General features: G+C 40.0%; 1 protein-coding gene and 1 pseudogene across 5 annotated transcripts in view; one reads left to right on the top strand and one right to left on the bottom strand.

The window, feature by feature from the left end:
- CPNE1 (copine 1) overlaps nt 1-6467 on the bottom strand; it is a 34443-nt gene extending 27976 nt beyond the window's left edge. The window contains exons 1-2 of one of the 5 annotated variants that reach the window (XM_045805914.2): nt 6260-6343; nt 816-868 (exon numbers count right to left, since the gene is read on the bottom strand). The gene's annotated coding sequence lies outside the window, so the exon portion shown is untranslated. Of the gene's footprint in view, nt 1-815; nt 901-6259 lie in introns of all 5 variants that reach the window. The other 4 variants (XM_045805889.2, XM_045805923.2, XM_045805908.2 and 1 more) reach the window with 4 other exon arrangements.
- LOC148108037 (uncharacterized) lies at nt 2257-6706 on the top strand (annotated as a pseudogene).
- Nucleotides 6707-8777: the final 2071 nt, after the last annotated feature.

Genomic DNA, 8777 nt, shown 5'->3' with positions numbered 1-8777 from the left:
ATGTTAGTTTGCACTGGGACAGTAAAATAGGAATCTGATATAGTCCCAAGAACACAAAAATTAAACACAGGGCTAAACTGACATACGCAGTAATTCTTCAAAAACCATCTGCTACTAAGAGAAGGGCTTTAGTGAAGTCTGCACAAGGTACATATGAAAACATGATACTGAAAAATCTGGCCAGATTACCAGCTAGAAAAAGGCTGAGGATTAAACCAAAGAACACAAAAGTTATTCATAAAGCCATCTAAAGAGAAAAACAGTTTTTAGGTTCTGAAAAAATATGAAATAAGATCTGCTACTCTTTTACTAAGTGCCTGTTTGACAGGCAAGTCATTTCAACTATCTTAAGCCTACCACTGTTATTTAACAAGAGGGTTAGAGTCCAATCACTAAAGTTCCATCTGAAGTCAAAATAGGTACTCTAAAACGGATAACCCATTATCTACACCTTTACCTCTAAGAAATATTAAAAAACCATACCAATAACAAGCACCTATATTTGTAATTAATCTGGAATGCTACACTGGAAAAAAAACAAAAAAACAAACAACAACAACAAAAAAAACAGCTTACTGCCTAATAATCAGGAATTCAGCAGAAGAAATGCATCCATATAAAACCGAACCCCGAAGAAAGCAACAACTGTTCAAGGCACCCAGTCTATCCCACCCCCATCCCTCAGATAAAACTGTTAAAAAAAAAGAAAAAGAAAATCCCCCACAATTCAGTTACTACACATATTTTCATGTTACTAAATAAGCTGTCTCATTTTATTTTGTATAAAAACAAACCCTCTATTCAAAATCTCTTACCTGATAAAACAAGAGATGTATTTTCTTAACAAGAAGTAGAGGCCAAGTCAATCCTGTGGGCAACCAATTAAAACCAACTTTTAGACTGCAATAGAGAATAAACGGAGGCAAAAATCAATGCAGGAAACACAAAACAACACGCACAGGCCACACTGAACTGTACATTATGAAGGCGAGTGTGAAACCACCAGAGTACTTCATTAGAATGCATATTAAAAAAAGAAAGAAAGAAAGAAATGTACCAAAATCCCACACATGCTTGTTACTTGGTATTGCTTTCAATTTTGAATATCTCTCAAAACATTATATATTTACATACATCAAGAATGTGCCATAAATTAGTCCAAGAATGAGTCAATTAGAAACTAAAAGTCATAAAGCTCAGCTTCACAGATGGTAATTACTTTTATCACTTGATGATTAAACCAGTCCAGAAAATTCCATTAATGTAAGTCCAACTACAACCTATTTCCTCAGGTCCCACCAAACACTTGATGAAAAAGCACAAATTCACACACAAACAGTTCCAAGGCAAATGACAAAGTCATCAATTCAAGGGTACTTATGGAAATTCTTGCAATTGCTCTTTCAAAATATTTTCCTTTGCACCAAAATAGCATTGAGCATCAAGAAACATAAATTAAGTGAAAGTTCAGGCTATAACGATTAATTTTTCTTCTAACACCAAAACTGTTCCAAGAGACTTGTTAAAAAAAAAAAAAATCTCTAAAAATGTCTGGCATATTAAGAAGACTTCCCAAAGTAAAAACAAGTCACTCATCTCTTACTGGAATTTCTCCCAAATTGGTGAAGTTTGAACAATTCACAAGCAATATATAAGACCAAATAATTAGACAACTACATTCAAAAGATCATTTTTTGATTCAGAGAAACAGAGAAGAAAATCGTCACTGTTAAGTATAAAGATTACCAACAGAACACTACTTAGAACAACACTCATTTTTAACTATCTTTCAAGTTCGGGATACCACCTGCGAGTTTAATATTCAACACCAAAAAGTAAAACATATTAAAAAATTTTAGTGTTACTCCAAATTTTTTCTAAAGGACAAGCTAAACATCTTCTAGACAACTACTCAAATTAATGAAGAGATTGTTTTGCCACAAAAGCTACGCACATAAGTCATGAACAATGCTTTCAAAATCCCAGAGCACTGTATTAATTTTTTATATGTTGTATAAATCAGTTCTAATTAAGTCTAAAGAGTTTTAAAACTCTTTATTTAAAAACCACACCTAGGAGTTTATCTAACAGGTCACAAAGGGAAACATGAAACACAAAAAAGCCTGCTTTTAGGTGAAGGCTATGCTCCATGAGGAAGAGCATCAATTTTGTAATATTAATTTCTAAATGTACAAGTCTGACTCTATAACCAACAGAACCACAGTAATTTTCTAGTTAAGCATTTATGATTAACAGATGATTCCCCCACTGGAAACTCCAATTCAAAAGGTCTGGTATGGGGCCAGGACATGTGCCCTGAAGGTAAGGGAAACAAGTTCCTCAGCCTTTTCCCTTCCAGACCCAAGAAGCCTCCAAATGTTCATCTGGATAGAACAAGTTTAGAGTCAGACAGTTAACATCCAAAGGGAACACACTAGAGCTACTATCAAAAATTTCTAACGGGTTGCCAGAAATTATCCTAACAAGAAGGAAAAGTCTCATTCCACAAGAAAAAGTTGAAGTTCCAGCTGAATTCGGCAAATGCCTCAAATTTTACGTTATTCAATTTAAAGTACAAAATCAATCTAGAAGTAAATTCATGAATCTTTTCTATTTAAGCAAAGGGGAAGGCCCACATCAACCCATAGCAAAGAAAAGTACCCAGGAAGTTCAGGCTAGAAGCTAGAACTTCACAACTTTTGGTGTTACACTTCTTCCTTCAAACAGACAAAGTAAATAGAAACTGAAAACTGAAGTAGTACTTTTGTTTTCAACACCTCACTTTGCAAAGAGCACAATAATTTAATAGAGGCACCACTGTTCTCCAGGAACTACTCATTCCTGTGTCCTGAATGTGAGCTGGTAACAGAATGCAGGATCCCAAAATGAAAAATCCACTTCAACCACCTTAAGACTTGAATTTTAGAAGGGTAAAACAAACAATTCTATGCATCGAAACAACTAAAACACATGTTTTACCTATTTGTAAAGCATAAAGGTACAAAAGAGAAAATGGGCCTGATTTGCCATTAAATTCACTGATATATATATCAGAAGATCTAAAACAAGAAGATTGCTCTAGTATACTTTTCCACTTTGTTAGGAATTAGTCCTAACATAGTGGCTTTGCTTCAGCTTTAGAAATACCAGATACATGAACAAATTACAAATATCTGCTATGAACAGTTAGCATATTATTACGTCACATGTTTTCTTATTTACTAGTCATTTCAAACCCTTGGAATTTCAGAGTAAAATTTCTGACAACAATCCTTTTATCAGGAAGCCAAAGCACAAACCAGTTGAACTTAACCATTCCCACTCTTCATCTGGTGATAAACATCAAAAATAGAATTTCAACTTTGTTCAGTTGTCAGTCTTTAATTAACAATAACCAGAGCTAAGTTCTTTAGATTAAAAAAATACAAAAACCAGCACCCCTCAAATGTTCACCTCAAAGATGAGCAACAGAGAACCAATCATAATGGGCACAATGCTATAAGCCGCATAATCACATTATGGAAGGCATTATGGAAAAAAATCACAGCTTCATCCACTTGAGTTTGTTCCCATCCCCAAATGAATCACATTTCAGATTCTGGGATTATTCTTAATGAAACAATTCTTCTGACACTGAGGGACATGAATCCTTTAGACGGCTCGTTACTCAACTTTCCCATTAACCTCCAGAAAGTTCTCAAAAGTGGCAAACCAAGACATTTCTAAATAAGATATATATTCCTCCTGACAAAAACACTGTATTATTTTTCAATCCCCCGAAATGCCAACAAATACGTTATCTTGATTTAAACTTAAAAGCAACAACATCACTTCTAACCTAGCCAACCACATTCACCCTCACTTAAGACTTAAAAGGTGGCTTGAAATTTAATGAAATAAACTCGTTGCAAACCAAAAGGTGTATGAGTGGTGGTAGTAAAATCCGATAAACTATAAATTAGATGAAGTTATTTTTCTGCTTAGTTGACCTACACATTTAACAACATTCATTTATACCACGAACATTTATTAAACACTTATGGCCGGGACAGGAGATACAGAAATGGACGACAGTCCCTAGATTTTAGGGAGAGATATCTAAGAGCATCTTTTGTGCAATTACTGACACTTAGAAGTTCTTTCTACAACATCTACAGAAGAATTTATTCACCTAAACTGAAAGATGGAGTGGCTCTCTACAAAATGGAATGAAAATGTTATGAACATTGTCACTGGATTCCAGCACCTGAACACTGGTCCACAAAATCAAGTTTCACATCTAAAAATTGTACCAACAACCCCCAAACTCTCAATATGCAATCATCAAAACATTTGGCAGTCACAAGAAAGTGAAAAAAGCCAGAAGTATGCTGATAATAACACATAACAATAGGTTCCAAGTAACTACCACAATGGTTTCTAAAGCTTCACATTTTTCACCTAACAGATATGAACATAAGAAAAATACAAATTATGCATTACAATCCATAAACAAAATAAACATTTAATTGAGCATATAAAGGTCATATAAAACGCATTCCCTGTTTTGTTAATTTTTCCAGCAATAATACTGAGCACATCCTCAACCTTTACATAAGCACGCCAAACATTTCATTTTCTTAAAAAATTACCACAAAATTATTTTAACCACCTGTAACAGTTCTTCCCAACTTTTTAATATTCTTGGAAAATGCCTGAACACAATTACTTCCCACTAAATCCAGAAATGGTCTATTTGGTCAAAACCACCAGATTTCAAAAACGAGTACAACCAGTCTTGTATTACATTTCTATAAAACAAAATCAGCCTTTATGTCCGAACTTGTAGGACATTTCTGAATTGCAAATACTCTGAAATACATTAACAACATAAACTAGATAACAAAGTCCAATGCAATTCATTTTACTAATACTGCATTTTACAAAAACTACACGATTTTAAACCATTCAAGCAAGAAGCTCTAAGAATACTCCAGTCACAAGTCCCTCCTTCAACAATCCCTCAGTTGCAATTACATTTTTTCTCAGGTTATATTGACTGGAATTACACTATTCTTGAATAAATACAGGATGGTTCCTGACAACTACCACAATTTACATTAAATCATCTCTGGAAATCCAGGAATCAAGGACAGTTTTCAAAGTCCAGAAACCTCTCCTATGGAGCCTGCAACTCAGGGTACAAAACTCCCAGCATGTTTTGTGCTGAATAACCCAAAGTTATTCAGCCGCTGAGATTTTTCACTATAAAATACACATTACAGGCACACATGAAGTCCATGCATTTATAGTCTGGCAGCTAAGCCTCCTGCACTGGTGTCCATCCCCGACACTAACCTGTAGATTCTCAACCCCACCCATTTCACGTGGCTGCCAACTAAAACCTCCTTAATAAATTCACCATCAAGAGCACCCAACCTTCACCTCCTATTGGGCCTGCTCCTTTCAGTGCTGGAGGCTCTCTCCCAAGCGATATGTAAAGGTGGTGCTCTTTGCGGTCCCTTCCCTGCTTGGGTATCAAGGGCCTGGCATCTTACTATAATTCTCAGAGGTTTGGGAGGCGTACTCACCCCCACTTTCTCGCTACAGAGGCCGGCTTCTCAAATCGCCGACACCCTCGAGGGTAAGCCCCGCCCAGCGCTGAGCCGTGGAAGCATTTCCTTGCAACCCCCTCCACCTTCAGGCCACGAAGGCGGCCAGTTCTGACTTCCTTCCTAGACTCACAGGAGTGTACCGACTGCAGCTTTCCCCCCACAGGTGTGTCCAGACTCTAGACCCCTTTTCCCGTTCGGCCACAGGAGCCTCCTTTCCACTTCGGATGGAGGGAGTGTCCTCACTATGTTTATCTCCTCACTGCCGGGCACAGAGCTGTAGTTACAATCTCTGTCCTTTTTGGGAAGCATCGAAAATCTCGCTCATTCGGGATGTAGGTGTGTTTTTACTGCAATCCCCGTTAGTTCGCAGGCCGCTGGGCCACCCAGCAGTGGCCTCCTCCCTCTCAGACCACGGGGGCGTCCTCCCTATGGCCTCGTCCCCACTTCGGTATGCAGGCTCATCCTCTCTTGCGTCCTTCCTGCAGCCTCTCAGGCTTCAAAGGCGCAAGCAGCTCCCCAGGCCCCCCCGCAGCCATGCCGCGACCCTTTTGTGTGGGGCGCTCGCTGCGGCGGGCTCGGAGGCCTCCGAAGGCCCCGCCCCGGGCCACCAAGGGGCGGCTCGAGCCCCGCACAGCCCCGCCCGTTCCGGGCTGCGGGAGTCTTACCGGGGAGAGCTGCGCGGCACCCGAACCCAGACCCGAGTTACCCCCCGCGCGAGTGCCTCCGCCCCGCGGCCGACAGCCCCAGCCCGAACGGCTTCCCGGAGCCCACAGCAGCCACCACCTCTTTCGCCGCTTCACAAAATGGCCGACAGCCCGCTCAGCAGCTCCGCGTTCCAGAAGGGGAGGGACGGAATGGAGACGTCACGGGGCGGGGCGGCGCAAGCGCGCTGAGGTGCTTGGGCAATCTCCCGGAAGTTGCGGGTATTTGTGGCGAGAGAACTTTGAGTCTTTGCGTGCGACGTTTGCGCACTAACCCCGCCTAAGGAGAGTGACGTTGCGGGGTGGGTTGGGTTAAGAGTGTCTGGCTCGGCCCCTCGCTGCGGAACTCAGTGCAAATTAATCTTCTTCGATCTTCTGCGAAAGGGAACAAATAGTGCCTTCTTCGCGTGATTGTTTTGAGGATGAAATGGGCCACAAAGTAGTGCCTGGTTCTGTTGATGATGCCCTGGCAGAAGAACCGAAACCTGCTTTTTTTCCCCATTTAAAATTTCAGTCCGGGGGGCCTTACCCACCGGTCCTCGTTAACCCCTCCACGGTTGCACTTTGGTTATTATTTTATTATAGAAAAAAAAAAATTATTCTCATGCTGCTTTGGTCCTAGCCTCCCAGACGCCACTACCCCTGCCTAAACCCTATTATCGTGATGGAAGCCGCTATAGAAACGTAAAGATGGATAGAAATTAAGATGGACACACTAATGCTTCAGCAAGACTTTGAACAATGTCCCCCTCCCTTCTTAAAGCTTCTCTCTTCCCTTCACTTGTTTTTCTGTGGAATACTTTGTTCCAGGAACTCCGCACCAACGTTGTCATCTTGCTTACCTCAAAGTATACTTAGGAATGGGACTCAAATGGCGATTGCTAGTGCTAGTCATGAAACCGCTTTGAAGACATAACCAATAGGGCTGGCGATGCTACCAGATTCCTATCCAAAGCTCCCAGACCCTGTATTTTCCTAAAAAACCCTCAGCCTTTTACCCAGAGCGGGTCTGCAGTTTTGAAGGCAGCTTCCTGGAGCCTCCTTTGCCTGGGAGTAATAAAACTGTCTTTCCTCTTTATCCCAAAACTCTATCTTCGTGTATTATTTCAGTTCTGGAGCACAGAGCCCGGTTTTCAACAACATGATGACTATCACCAAAATTGAACTAATCTTCCAAATCAGAAAGCGAGGAGTCAACTGAGCAAGAAAATCAGGGACTAAGTTCCCCCAACTCCAACAAGTTTTGGAGAAGATTTGTGTGGCAGACTTGCATGGTGCTAGCCCAATTGTCAAAAACAGCAAATTAGAAAACCAGACCACCTTTTTAAACCGAACCTACACTTCTTTACATATACTCTTTGCAGGTATAGTATAATGCATTGAAAATAAAACCTACTAAATGCAATGTTGTATCCAGGACTGGCTCCTGGAATAGAAAAGGGACATTAGTGAGAAAACTGGTGAAATCTGAATAAGATCTGAAGTTTAGTTAATATTAAACGTACAGACGTTAATCTCTTAGTTTTGACAAATATACCATATAGTGTTATATTAGATGTTAAAATTAGAGGAAATTGGGCGATGGACATCTAACTCTGTACTATCTTTGCAAACTTTCTCTAAATCTAAAATTATTCAAAATAAAAAAATTGTTTAAAAACCTCCTCCTCATCCATCTGCATTTACCATACGTTCTAGCTAGTAGCTTTCAAACTTTTTTTTTTTAAGATTTTATTTATTCATTTGACAGAGAGAGAGAGACAGCCAGAGAGAGAGGGAACACAAGCAGGGGGAGTGGGAGAGGAAGAAGCAGGCTCCCAGCAGAGGAGCCTGATGTGGGGCTCGATCCCATAACGCCAGGATCACGCCCTGAGCCGAAGGCAGACGCTTAACGACTGAGCCACCCAGGCGCCCCACTTTCAAACTTTTTTGACCATCACTCACATAATACATTTGCAACCAGGTATACACATTCAAATATATACTCAAAATAAAATGCTTAAGGGGTGCCTGGCTGGCTCAGTCGGTGGAACATGCAACACTTGATCTCAGGGTCTAGGTTGGAGCCCCACATGGATGTAGAAATTACTTAAAAATAGATAAATAAGAGGTGCCTGGGTGGCTCAGTGGGTTAAGCGTCTGACTCTTGATCTCAGCTCAGGTCCTGATCTCAAGGTCAGGGGTTCAGACCCGCACTGGGCCCACATTGGGCGTAGAGCCTACTTGTAGATACATAGATAGATAGATAGATAGATAGATAGATAGATAGATAGATAGATAGATATAGATAGATGATAGATAGGTAGATAAAAGATAGATAGATAGATAGATAGATAGATAGATAGATAGATAGATAGATAGATAGATATAGATAGATGATAGATAGATAAAATCTTTAAAAAACAAAACAAAATACTTAAAATATGTGTGATGTACTCTATTTTTTCTCTTTCTTTTTTTTAGTCCTGGTAACTATTCACCT

Source organism: Ursus americanus, chromosome 22 (genome assembly GCF_024610735.1).
Source record: "Ursus americanus isolate L20-20 chromosome 22, mUrsAme1.1.p, whole genome shotgun sequence".
In the NCBI taxonomy this organism is placed as follows: domain Eukaryota; kingdom Metazoa; phylum Chordata; class Mammalia; order Carnivora; family Ursidae; genus Ursus; species Ursus americanus.
This window is presented reverse-complemented; position numbering and strand designations above follow the sequence as displayed.